We start from the raw sequence: 13220 nt of genomic DNA, 5'->3' as shown, positions 1-13220 counted from the left end.
CAACACCAGAGCCCAGTGAGGACCTGTTTATGTACCTGTCGGTATCTGACCATGCTGTAAGTGCCGCACTTTTAAGGGACTGGGGAGTACGACAACCCGTGTATTATATCAACAAGACCCTAGTCAACACGGAGACCAGATATTTGCCTTTAGAAAAATTGGTGTTGGCATTAGTACATGCCACCAGGAAGTTACCTCAGTATTTCCAAGCTCATACTGTGTATGTGTTGACCGAATACCCCCTACAGTCGTTATTGAAAAGATCTGACTTCACGAGATGGATAGCTAAGTGGGGAATACGGCTTGGTGCCTTCGACGTAAGGTATAAGCCGAGAAGTTTAGTAAAAGGGCAGATATTAGCTGATTTTGTGGCGGAATTTTCTCCTAAGAACCAAGGGGAAATGGTCTATCAATTGGAGTATCATCCGTGGAAAGTGCATGTGGACGGTGCTTCTGACGCCATAGGAGCCAGTGCTGGGATCGTCATAATTACTCCAGAAGGTATATAGTCGGAGCATTCATTCAAGTTAGGGTTTAATGCCTCCAACAACGAGGCAGAGTACGAAGCTTTGCTTGCTGGATTGAGGGCAGTCTCAAGATTGGGAGCCCAGGATGTGGAAATTTATTCGGATTCATGGTTGATAGTTAATCAGGTGCAGGGAAGTTTTGAGGCCCGAGATCCCCAGATGAAAGCATACTTAGAGTTGTCAAAGCAGGCCATGAGTAACTTCTGTACGGTGAAGGTGATCCAAGTGGCCTGGGTGCAGAACAGACACGCCGACTCCCTCGCCACACTGGCATCATCAATAGCCGAGAAAATTCCCCGACTAATTAAAGTGGAGCTTGTCCTAGAACCTAGCATTAAGGTGGCAGGAGATGTGGGGGCTACAGGGGTCGAAGTCACAGCAATTGCAACATTTGGATCGTGCTGGATGGATCCCATCATTGACTTCTTAGCTGAGGATCGAATCCCGGATGATGAGAAGGAAGCCAACAAGATCCACAGGGTGGCTACCCGGTATTGGTTGTCAAAAGACTGGAAGCTCTATCGCAGGTCCTTCAAGGGATCGTACCTTTTATGCCTGCACCCAGAGAAAGTGGGCCAACTCTTGGTCGAGCTGCATGAAGGGGTGTGTGGCAGCCATATGGGAGGACGATCATTGGCGTACCGAGCAATGACTCAGGGATTCTGGTGGCCCCAAATGCAGAAGGACACCGCAGAATATGCGTGTAAGTGTGAGCAATGTCAGAAGCATGCCCCCCTGATTCACCAGCCTATAGGCCATTTGAACCCGATCAGTAGCCCTTAGCCCTTCGCACAATGGGGGCTGGATATCCTCGGCCCATTTCCTCGAGCAACGGGCAATCAAAGGTTCATTTTGGTGGCTATTGATTACTTTACCAAGTGGGTGGAGGCGAAAGCTCTGGATGTAAAGAAATTCGTATGGAAGAATATAATCACCAGATTTGGGGTGCCGGACTCCCTTATATCAGATAATGGATTGCAATTCGACAGCCGAGCTTTTCGTGAATTTTGCAGCAACCTCGGCATCAGGAACAAATATTCCTCTCCAGCGTATCCCCAAAGTAATGGCCAGGTTAAGGCCGTGAACAAGGTAATCGTGAATGGCTTGAAGAGGAGGCTGGAAGTTACAAAGGGCAACTGGGCTGAGGAACTACCCAATGTTTTGTGGGCGTACCGGACAACTCCTTAGAGGTCCACAGGGGAGACCCCATTCTCTCTCACATATGGGGCAGAAGCTGTGATACCAGCCGAGGTCAATTTGTGTAGTGCGCGAGTTTCAAAATTTAACATGTCCCAGAATGACAATTTGCTGGCAGAGCGTCTTGATTTACTTGAAGAATATCGGGAAACAACGACTATATAACTAGTCGAATATCAGTAAAAGTTTGCCCAACGCTATAACCAATATATAAAGGTGAGGGAATTCAGTGCCGGAGATCTAGTACTGAGGAAAGCAATAGGAAGCATGCAAGATATGAATGCCGGGAAGCTGGCCCAGACTTGGGAAGGACCGTACAAAATTACAGTCATTGCAGGCGTAGGAGCATATTATCTGGAAAACATGGACGAGACACCCCTGCCCCGACTATGGAATGTTCATAATCTCAAGAAATTTTATCAATGATCGTCCGTACATGGAAAAATGTACCTTGTGCTAACTAATATGATAACGATGAAACTTGTTCGTGCAGGCTCAATCAACTCTATTTATTTAGCACGTCCAATCATTAAACACGAAGGAAGTTGAGAAGATTCAAGCAGTCAGTTATATTCTAAGGACTGAAACTTGCTTCTCGGTTCAATCCCTATCACCGAGCAGGTGGAAACCTTATTCAAAAAATATTCTAAGGACTGAAACCTGCTTCTCGATTCGATCCCTATCACCGAGCATACAGAAACCTTATTCTAAAAAATATTCTAAGGACTGAAACCTGCTTCTCGATTCGATCCTTATCACCGAGCAGGTGAAAACCTTATTCTAAAAAATATTTTAAGGACTGAAACCTGCTTCTCGGTTCGATCCCTATCACAAAGCAGACAGAAACCTTATTCAAAAAATATTCTAAGGACTGAAACCTACTTCTCGGTTCGATCCCTATCACCGAGCAGGTGGAATCCTTATTCAAAAAATATTCTAAGGACTGAAACCTGTTTCTCAGTTTGACCCCTACCACCGAACAGGTGAAAACCTTATTCTAAAAAAACATTCTAGAGATTGAAACCTGCTTCTTGGTTCAATCCCTATCACCGAGCAAGTGGAAACCTTATACTAAAAAAATATTCTAAGGACGGAAAAACACCCTATTCATTAGGAACACATACATGCACGAAAAAGTAGAAGTATTACAAAGAGGTTAGAACATTGCCGGGTAATCATAAATGTGATTAAGGCAACTAGTCGGCAAATAAGCCTTAGTCAAAATCAAACATAAAAAACCAATTACTTCATCACCAAAACCTGGTGACATAAAGGTTAAACCTAGAAATTAAATAACTGTTTAGTCGCCACAGCCCGATGATGTAGGCAAATCAACTCAAAATGAAAGTTACTTAAATAAAGCAAAAGGGAAATGATGTAAAACAGGTTCGGAAACCAAACAGTAAGATCCATGGGCTGCGTCTCGGTTGCCATCTCGGAAGACTGATGCTCAGATGCAGAAGGTTGGGGCTGAACATTTTCACCGGAAGGGTCGTCAGTGGGGGGGTTAATGGTAGCTTTTGTCCCAATCATTTCCACGTGAGCATTAATCTGCTCCACTAGCTCCCTTAGACTATCCGTCTCCTCCTCATCAATAGGCCCCGCAGGGTTTTGCACAACTGGGGAAAAGTCCGGAATGGGAATCCGGCCAGGAACCCTTAGAGGGGAGTCTTCAGGAACTCCTAAGGCATGTAAGGTGGTCATCCAGCCTTCCTGAAAACACAACTTCCGAGATTGCATTACAATCGGTTCCATAACCTTATCTGCATCAGCAAATCCTTCATCGTACCATTTATTTTCACAAGCTTCCAATGCCACTCGCAAATCAGTTACTTCCTCGGATAGGGTAACGTTTAAGCTTGCTGCTTTGGCTAGCTTCAAGTCCATTTCATTTTGTTTCGATACTAGCTCCGCCGACCTTTTCTCAGCCGACACCCGGGCTTTCTCCGCGGCAGCGGCTCTCTTATCAGTAGCGTCAGCAGCTTTTGTTTTGTCTTTGGCTGTTTTGGTAGCCTCCTCCCTACCGGCCTTTTCTCGGTCAACCTCCTCAGAAAGATCCTTCAACCGCTCATTCAGGATATGAGCTAGCTAAGCGGCCTGTTGAGATGACATTAATCATGCATGGCAGTTTAAAGAAACAGCATATACGACAATAATGAACATGTGTGTAAAGACAAGTATACAAGGAAAGAAAGGTTACCGCGATAGTGTGCCACTGAAGCCTCCTCCTCATGGACTCGTCGGTCCCATCTGCAAAGGCGCTCAAGTCCTCAGGCAGAAGGAGGTTGTGCACCAAGCTTTGGGTGACGTGACCCCCTTCTCCTTTCTCCCATGCCCGTATGCTAGCATTAGTCGGGAGAGGCATACCATCCAACTCGAAGGTGAGCTGCCACAACTGTGCTAGTCGAGAGGAGGAAGCCACGTTTGTCCCGACCTAGGCCGAGGGCTCCTAGATAACAATACCCCTCGACAATTGGGGGGGAGTTCGGGTCTGAGCATCTCCTAGGTTGGTGGAGGTCCGTTCTATGGCTCATTGTCTTTTACGAGTTCGTCCGGAAAGAGGAGGAGGTGGAGGATGAGCAGGAGGAGCTGGGCCACATCCCTGAGGTGGCTATTGCTGCAGATTCTGACTTGCACCAGGGATAAAGCGGCTAACTGTTAAAGTCTTGCGGGTCACCATCTCTTCACCACGGATGGAGTGTGTCCTTGAGGAGTCACTGGATTCTACAGCTTCTTGTTCGACTTCCTGAGCGGGAGCCTCTGGTTCTACAGGAACAACTTCACGTTGAACGGTTTCATGAGCACATTCCCGGAGATATCGAGATGCTAGTTCGGCTGTTTCATCCCTTATAGGTGCGAGCTCATCCAAGCAGGTATATCGCCAGCCGATATCCCGAGCTTCACCTATGGTAAAATTTGGAGGCAGGAAGTTCGCATGCCGAATATCTATATAAGAAAGGAGAGGGCTGTCTACAAGGAGAGTTTGGCCAAGGGATTGCCAAATGGAGTACACAGGGTCCACACCGAGAATGAGATGGGATGTCCAGAGCTACCCATCCCGATGAACAAAAATCTTGGACCCGAGTACAAAGTTCAGGTCTCGTACGGGAACTGTTCTAATATCTTGGGTAAACACCAAACCATCTACAGCAAAAGATAGCGAGTCAAAGTTAGGGTAAATAAAATAGCTATAAACAGAAGGGATAAAAAAAATTAAAGATTAGAACGAACCCACTTCACGTCGTGATAAAGGGGGAAGGATACCACCGACAAACCAATTGCCGCGCACTCGGACGTATTCCCCAGCAAAATTTCTATTAGAGTCTGGCAGGCCTGAAATTAGCCGTACCCTCATGTCTCTAACTTTTAAATAGTAATTGGATTTCTTCTTTCCACACAGGCTGTACATGTGGTTTATGTTATGATGGTCTAATTGCAAACCAAATGTTTGATTTAATCTACTCACACAACTCACTACCCGGTAAAAATTGGGAGGAAGTTGGTCGGGACACAATCCATAGTATCTAAGGGCATTAAGCAAAAGGGCGTCTATAGGAAACCTAACCCCACCCTCTAGAATAGACATCAACGGGAAAAAGTCTGTGCCATCCCCTCTGTGGAGAGCAATTTCGCTTTCATGGCAATACATCACCTCCACATCATCAGGAACGCTATAGTCTCGGCTAAAAGTGGCTAAGGGCACCCCGGCATTCAAAAGGTAAGCAAAACCCATCTTAAAGACTAAGAATCAGAAGGAGCTTGGAGAAAAGAAATTAAAGCAAAGGAAAGGGGAAGGACACTTGCTTTTGGCTCTAAGGAAGAAGAAGATTCTGGGTTTGTGGACAAGTACGCAGGTGAATGCTCGGTTGAGAGAAATTTCAGAGGACGAAGAATGAAAAAATGAGAAAATGAATTGAGATGGACTATTTATAGAAGCTAGGGAAAATGGGCATCGGTTAATGAGCAACAATAAGTGTTAATTAGCAATAATGAAGCAAAAAGAAAGACCTTACAGATACCCAGGGCAACCGACACGCGCGCCTCAGTTTATGAACCGACAGGGAATGATGGCGGCTGAACCAGAAGGTCAGACACAATGTGCCTTTTGAGAAACGCATTAATGGATCTCTATAACCGCCCAAAACACACCCATTGAGTTTCTCGAGCAACTACTACCTCTCTAGCTCCTTGATTAGTCCCCGAAAGCCGAGAACGAATGAAGAGGGGGGGGGGGGGCTAATGTATGGCCCCATACATCCAAGTCCATTGGGGCCTTGGACCATGGATCAATAGTATGACCCGAGGGCCTAACCTCTGCTCTGCTCAGGATCACGACCCGAGCCCACAAAAGCTACGAGCCCAAGCTGGGTGTTGTTCAAATGCCTAAGAAGCAGGCAACCGATTCCAACTCGCATATTGCTCGGGAAGTCGTCCCTGGGCAATATGCAGATGTTCGATCACACCGCCCTGTGTGTGCCCGGCAATGCCTTAGGAAACTTCGCCACCGAGCACATTTGCTACAATAGGAACCATTTCCAAAGCCACTCACACCTAAACACTCACTTACAATTAACGACATTGGACCTCTCATTGCACTAGTTTTAAAAGTAATGATAATCCTCCCACTAATAATTGGCTATAAATAGGAGGAGCTAAAGAATGGGAAGGGGATGGAATTTTGGGGAGAGAAATAGAGAGAGAAAGAGAGCGTAGAAAAGGAAAGAAACACACACAGAGAGAGAGAGAGAGAGAGAGAGAGAGAGAGAGAGAGAGAGAGAAAAAAGTGATCTCATTGAGTCTCAAAGTCTAGAACGACCCAAAGTAGGATACCCAAACCCACTATACAAATAAGTTGTGAGCCCAATTGAGGTTCAGCCCAATAACCTCATCTTTAGCGTGCACAATAACAGTTTATTTTTGTTTATCAACTTCTTTAAATAAATTAACAATAATTTTTTTAATAAAAACAAAAAATTTATAGCTCTCTTCGTAACTTCATGTCAACTTCTTTGTTATTTTGTTTATTTTTAGCCTATGTTTTGTTCTTTTATTTCTTCCTTGGTTTTCTTATTTTATTTCATTTTTTTGTGCTAAAGAGACAAAAAAATAGCTAATCTGTATTCATGTAAACTTATTAATTTTTATGGTATTTGATTTTTACGTTTTTCGTATTAACTTATAATTAATCCGATAAAAAAAATAATGCAGAATGATACGTATCCTTTACTCAGTTTCTTCATTGTAATTCTGCTAAACATTGAATATAATTTCTATCTTTTCATTCAAATAATAATAATAAATGCCATAAATATTGCTCTACTTTCCACCGTCAATTATAATGAACTGCGACAATTTTGATTTTAAACATACTTCGTCTTCTTGTATTGATAGAAACGCCACTTTTATGTTCTTATGGCAAGTATCAATTCCTCCTAACTTCTCATTAATTCTCACCATATGGTGTGCTGCAAAGAGATGCAATGGATTTACCAATGAAAATGGTGATTATGGCCATGTATTGAAGGCACATATGAAGTTGGCCTTGGAAAAGCACTCGATTTCTCGGTTTGTGCATGATTTGTTTTTATTTTTATCTTTTCATATACTTAAAAAAAACACTAACTTTTCTTCTTTGTTTGTTTGTTTATTTTTTTTTTTTTTTTTTTTTTTTTTTTTTTTTTTTTTTTTTTTTTTTTTTTTTTTTTTTTTTTTGGTTTTGCTTAGTAGTTAAAAAGGCAATTTCGTGATTGAGGCCATTGTACAATACTTTGTCAAATGTGCCGTTATAAATTTGGATAGTTTATAATTTGTGAATTTGGTGCTTTTTATATAAACTAATGTATAATCTCGTGCATATGCACTTGTACAATTATAAACAATCACTGATGATGCTTGGGATCATTAGTCAGAATGCTCATCCAGAATGGAGTCATCCTATGCCAACTTGACCCTAAAGAAATAGAGTGTGAAAGGAAGAAGCGTTGGTCACCGGTGTGGTGCCTGCCACAAAACCTCTGATGCTAAAGTCAAAATATCAGTGTCTCTGAGCTAGGTTTTTAGTCCATACCTTTGTAGGTGTAAGGTGTCGATATATATACTTGCTCCTTTCTTCTAGCCGTTGGGAAGGGCTATTAATGTAGGCTTGAATGGGATGTTTGGAACGTTTTCCTGGGATGTTAATGAGAGGGTTGTTGGTGCTCCAACGGTAAAGGGATTTATGGCGACCTTGTAACCTATGCCTGTCATGTATGAACTGGCAAGCTCTTTCTTCATCTAGTGGGTTCAAATGATGACGGAGTGGAATGGTTTATGTGTCTATTGGTCCCTTGTTTGGAAGAGGAGGTTGCCTGAGGATATTGTAGTCATCCATCAACTGCTCCTCTATTCTGAGGTCATTCAATTTGGAGATGGCCATGGAATGTAGTGAATTCTTTTTTTTCTCCCCCTACCTCTATTTTTTTTTTTTTTGGCACTTTGGGTTTCCTTCTCTGCAGTTATTATCTTGTGGGGGCTCGGCGTGTGTCGTGGCCAGTGTCACCTCAGGATGGGTCGGGAGGTCTTTGATTCCGGTGAAACTTTTCAATTTCCCACGTTTTTCGAGGTGCTCCCTTTTTGAACTTCTGGTGTTCTCTCTCTGCGCTCATTTTTGCAAAGTTCCAGTTACATTGCATTCCTCTGCTCTAAGTTTTTGGCTTCCCTTGGATTTCACTGCTATGATTTCTGCACTTACTTCTTCTCTTTTCCAGTTTTGCTTCCCTTTTCAGGTACCCCTCCTTACTTTTCTAACTCTCTTTTTCCTTTTTAACTTCCCTTTTCTGTGCTTTTGTTCCCTTTTTGAATTTTTTTTCTTTTTCTACTTCTTGACCCACCGATTAGGGATTTTACCTTAGGTGATAGTGGTCTAAGTTTAGCGTTGGGTGAGTTGTACCCATTGTTGTGTGAATCCCTTAGCTGGTTGAGTCAGTACGAGAAGTGCTAAGGAGGGAAAGAATGAGTTCCGAGGGTAGATCTGGTGATTTAGGGGCTATTCTGTAATCCAGCACTAGTTTGGGTAAGGTTGAGACAGATATAGCTATCTCCAGGCTAGCGCCTTCCCGTCCGTCCGTCCCAGCTTCGCCCCAGCCTTTTCATGCCCTTCAAGAGGAGTATTCTCTGAATGAGGACACATTCTTTAGATTTAGGGATAAATTCCAGTTTCCCAAGGGGACCAGGGCTCGTCTCCCTAGGCAAGGCGAGAAATCCTATGCTTTTGCCCACGGGGAGGTTTACTTTTATGAGGCTGCCTTCCTATGTGGCCTTAGGTTCCCGGTCCATCCGTTCATAATGGAGCTCCTCCACCATCTAAACATAGCCCCAGAACAACTTATGCCCAATTCTTGGAGGATCGTCATAAGTTGTATGGTGATCTAGACGATCATAGTTGACGGTGATATGATCACACTGAACAAGCTCGTCCACCTTTACCATCTAAAAGAGTCCAAGGAGTTTGGTTATTATGAGCTCGTGCCTTGGGATAGAAGGTCTAGGCTCATCACCAATCTGCCTTTATGCTTTCGTTATTGGAAGTCGAGGTACTTCTTCGTGTCAGGTGACGGTTGGGAGACCCTCTCTGACGACTTCTGGGGGGATGTCCCTAGACTACTGCATCAATGGGAGACCCCTATACTTGGTGTGTTACCTTGCATTTTTTTTTTTTTTTTGTCTTTTTGCTTGGATTGTTTATCCTGAATTTGTATATATATATATATATATATATATTTACAATCAAAGATCGTCCAGAGTTGGAAAGCAGGTTTGTGAAGCGTGTTCGTGCTATTGAGTACGCAAGCACGATTAACGATTTTGACGATTTAGTGGATCCCAAGACTTTAGCTCATCACTACTTGGGGCCAGAACCTTCTCATTATGTCCTTCATGCTATCAACCATGAGGAAAAAAGTAAGTCTTCTTAGGACGAGAGTAGATCGTCCATCATGTCCTTTCCTCTCTCATTCTCCTTTTCTCCACTTAACTCCACCTTTTTTTTTTCCAGAAACTACGACCAAGTTTAATCAAGAGTTTTATGCCCGTATTAAGGGAAAGAGAAATGAACCCCTTTCTAGCATCAATCAACGCAAGTTAAGGCTGACTGGTAGAAAGCAGGATAAGGAGGAGGAGAAGGAAACAATAAAAAAGGGGCCATCCATCCTGGCTTTGGACGAGGGCAGGATAGCTTCTCTGGCCCTATCATTTGAGGAGATTAGCCCTCGTCATAAGAAACGCAAGACAAGTGACAAGGGCAAGGGGAAAGTGGGTGCCAGCCTCTGGGCTGACGTAGAGACGGCCCTGGCTCGGGCGAATGAGATCATTACTCCTGATGAGATGAAGGAGATTTCTAGCATCCCTTCTCACGAGATGGTGAACCGCCATGTTCACAAACTTGTCCAGGTAACTTTTCTTCGTTTTCTCTCTTAGTTTTTTTTTTTTTTTTTTTTTTTTTTTTTTTTACTAAGTATATCTGCGTCTTTGAATGCCAGGTGTTGGGGGAGGCAATGCACATCACTTCCCAATACTTGGCAAGTGAGGAGAAGGCCATCATGGCCACTTCAAAAGCTAAGGCGTTGGAGGCCGAGGCTTCAGGCTTAAGGAAAGACTTAATCGTGGCGATGGACGAGAATAACTCGTCCAAGGAAAAAATAACAGCTTTAACTAAGGAACTGGAAAACGCGAAGCAGCTGATAAAGCAAAAAGATGAACTTCTAGCAGTGGCTAGCCAAAAAATGAAGAATGTTGTGGTCAAGGCTGTCTGTGCTTTCCAGACAACCGACGAATATGATGCCATATTGTTTGGCTGGTACTTCAAGGGGTTCGAGTTGCTCAGGAGGTACATGGTGAAACATGGCTCAGGAGTAGACTTGGAAAAACTGGATTTTGAAGCTGTAGACAAAGAGATAGAAGCAGATGAGGCTGCCAAGGTATCCCAGGCTACTCCTTCTGCTGGTGATGATCCCCAAGACCCTATTGACAATGCTCCAGCCGTGTAGATTTATTTACTTATAGTGTTTTTTTTTTTTTTTTTTTTGAATGCCCTGCCTGTTTTGGGGCTTTTGGACGAACAATCTTTATACGTCCTGCACTTCTGAACAATTTATGAATATATATATATGCTTGTTTTACCTTGTGCTTATATTTGCTTATTAGTGCTTTTCCTTTCTGTTTTCCTTTGTCTATTGTAAACTTAGAGAAATACTCTTAAGATGAAATTATACGTCCACTAACCTTGCTAGGTTAATCCAATTTCTTTGTCATCCATTGAGGACTTGGAGAAATATTTATAGAGGATGATTGCTTGTCTGCTACTCTTATCTAGTCTCCTTAGCGTCCATTAGGGACATGTAGAAATTTTGTGTTTAATTTCTGGCCAAATTTTAGCTTAGAATATGTTTCTTTCCATTTAGGACGGTTTGCATCCCAATGAATATCCATTCAAGGGATCTTCTCGTCCTTAGTTTGGACGATATACTTCCATTTGAGGAAGCTTATCGTAGTTTAGTTTGGACGATGTACATCCATTTATGGAATCTTATCGTCACTTGTTTGGATGATGTACATCCATTTAAGGAATCTTATCGTCAATTTATGCCCCTAAGGGGTTTTTTTTTTTTTTTTTGTCTTTTTAACTTGCTCAGAGTTTTTGCATTCGAATGACGATTTGAACACAGATATGATAACCAAGACACGTTAATTACTGAATGATACGTTTATTTGCTTTGCATAACAAAAAAAGAGTCTAAGGCATTGCTAACTGCTTACAATTGGGCTGTAATTCCTATTCATAATACCTCTTTAGATGCTCGACATTCCACGGACGAGGTAGCTTTTTTCTGTTCAGATCCTCCAGGTGGTAACTTCCTCGACGAGAATAGTGGACGACCTTATAGGGTCCTTCCTAGGTCGGTCCTAGATTGCCTTATGTTGGGTCCTTGGTTGCAGGAGTCACCTTTCGAAGGACGAGATTTCCAATATTGAACCTTTCCAGCTTTACCCTCTGATTGTAGTATTCGGCCATCTTCTGCTAGTACTTGGTCATTCTTTGGGAGGCTCGGTCTCTGACTTTGTCCAGACAATCCAGGTTCAGCTTCAATTGATCGTCGTTACTTTGTTCATCAAAGAACTCTGTCCTAAGGCTAGTGAGTCCTACTTCGACTAGGATGACTACTTCTATTCCGTAAGTTAGGTTGAAGGGCGTCTCTCCTATTGGTGTTCGTGCTGTAGTCCTGTAGGCCCACAGAACGCTTGGTAACTCCTCGGGCCATGCGTCCTTTGCCCCCACTAACCGGGCCTTGATGATCTTTAGCAAGGTTCGGTTCTTTACTTCTGTCTGTTCATTGGCCTGAGGATGTCCCAGGGACAAATACTTGTTCCTGATGCCTAGGCTTGAGCAAAACGACCTGAATCTGTGACTGTCGAACTGGCGGCCATTGTCTGAGATGATCGTCCTGGGTATCCCGAACCTGCAAACAATATTTTTCCATACAAAATTTTGTACCTTTGCTTCTGTGATCATTGTTAGTGCTTCTGCTTCGACCCACTTCGTGAAGTAATCAATCGCAACGAGTAGAAACCTCACCTATCTCTTTCCCTGTGGTAGGGGGCCCATAATGTCGATCCCCCATTGTGCGAATGGCCAAGGTAAGGAAATGGTCGTCATCTTTTCCCAGGGACTCGTTGGACATTTCCATACCTTTGGCAACTGCCACATCTTTTGACGAAATTCGTCTTGTTGCATTGTGGGCCTAAAATAATCCACCCTCATGATATTCTGGATGAAGGACTTTGCTTCCATGTGGTCACCGCAAACTCCCCTGTGCACCTCTTCCAGAACATATTTGGCTTCCTCCTCTTCTACGCATCTCAAGTAAGGCTGGGAGAAGCCTCTTTTGTAAAGCTTATCATTAATCACCGTGAATCGGGCAGCTCGTTTCTGGATCTTCTTGGCTTCTTCAAGGTTCAATGGTAACCGTCCATCTTTAAGGTAAGACATAATGGGACTTGTCCATCTGGAACGGGTGTGCATAAGGAAGGTTTGAAATTCTTCGATGTTAGGAGAGTTTTGTTCTTCCATCCTTCAATCATTTACCTTTGCCTGATCGTTTACTAATGCACTCCGTGCCATTTCATCTGCTTCAGGTTTTTGATCCCGTGGGATCTGAACAAACTCTACACGATCAAAGTTACTCACCAACTAGTTCGTCAACTTAAGGTATTTCTGCATTCTTGTCTCCTTTGCTTCAAAATCTCCCCTGACTTGCCCTATGACCAGCTGTGAATCGCTCCTTAGCAAAATGTTCTTAGCTCCAAGTTCCTGAGCTATTGTTAAGCCTGTCAATATAGCCTCGTACTCTGCTTCATTATTGGTTACAGGGAATTTCAGCTAGACTCCATACTTCAACACATCTTCTTTAGGGGAGATGATGACGACACCTGCTCCCCCTCTCTTCTGGGTGGACAACCCAT

This window comes from Quercus lobata, chromosome 6 (genome assembly GCF_001633185.2).
Source record: "Quercus lobata isolate SW786 chromosome 6, ValleyOak3.0 Primary Assembly, whole genome shotgun sequence".
In the NCBI taxonomy this organism is placed as follows: domain Eukaryota; kingdom Viridiplantae; phylum Streptophyta; class Magnoliopsida; order Fagales; family Fagaceae; genus Quercus; species Quercus lobata.
Note: the sequence above shows the minus strand (reverse complement) of the source record.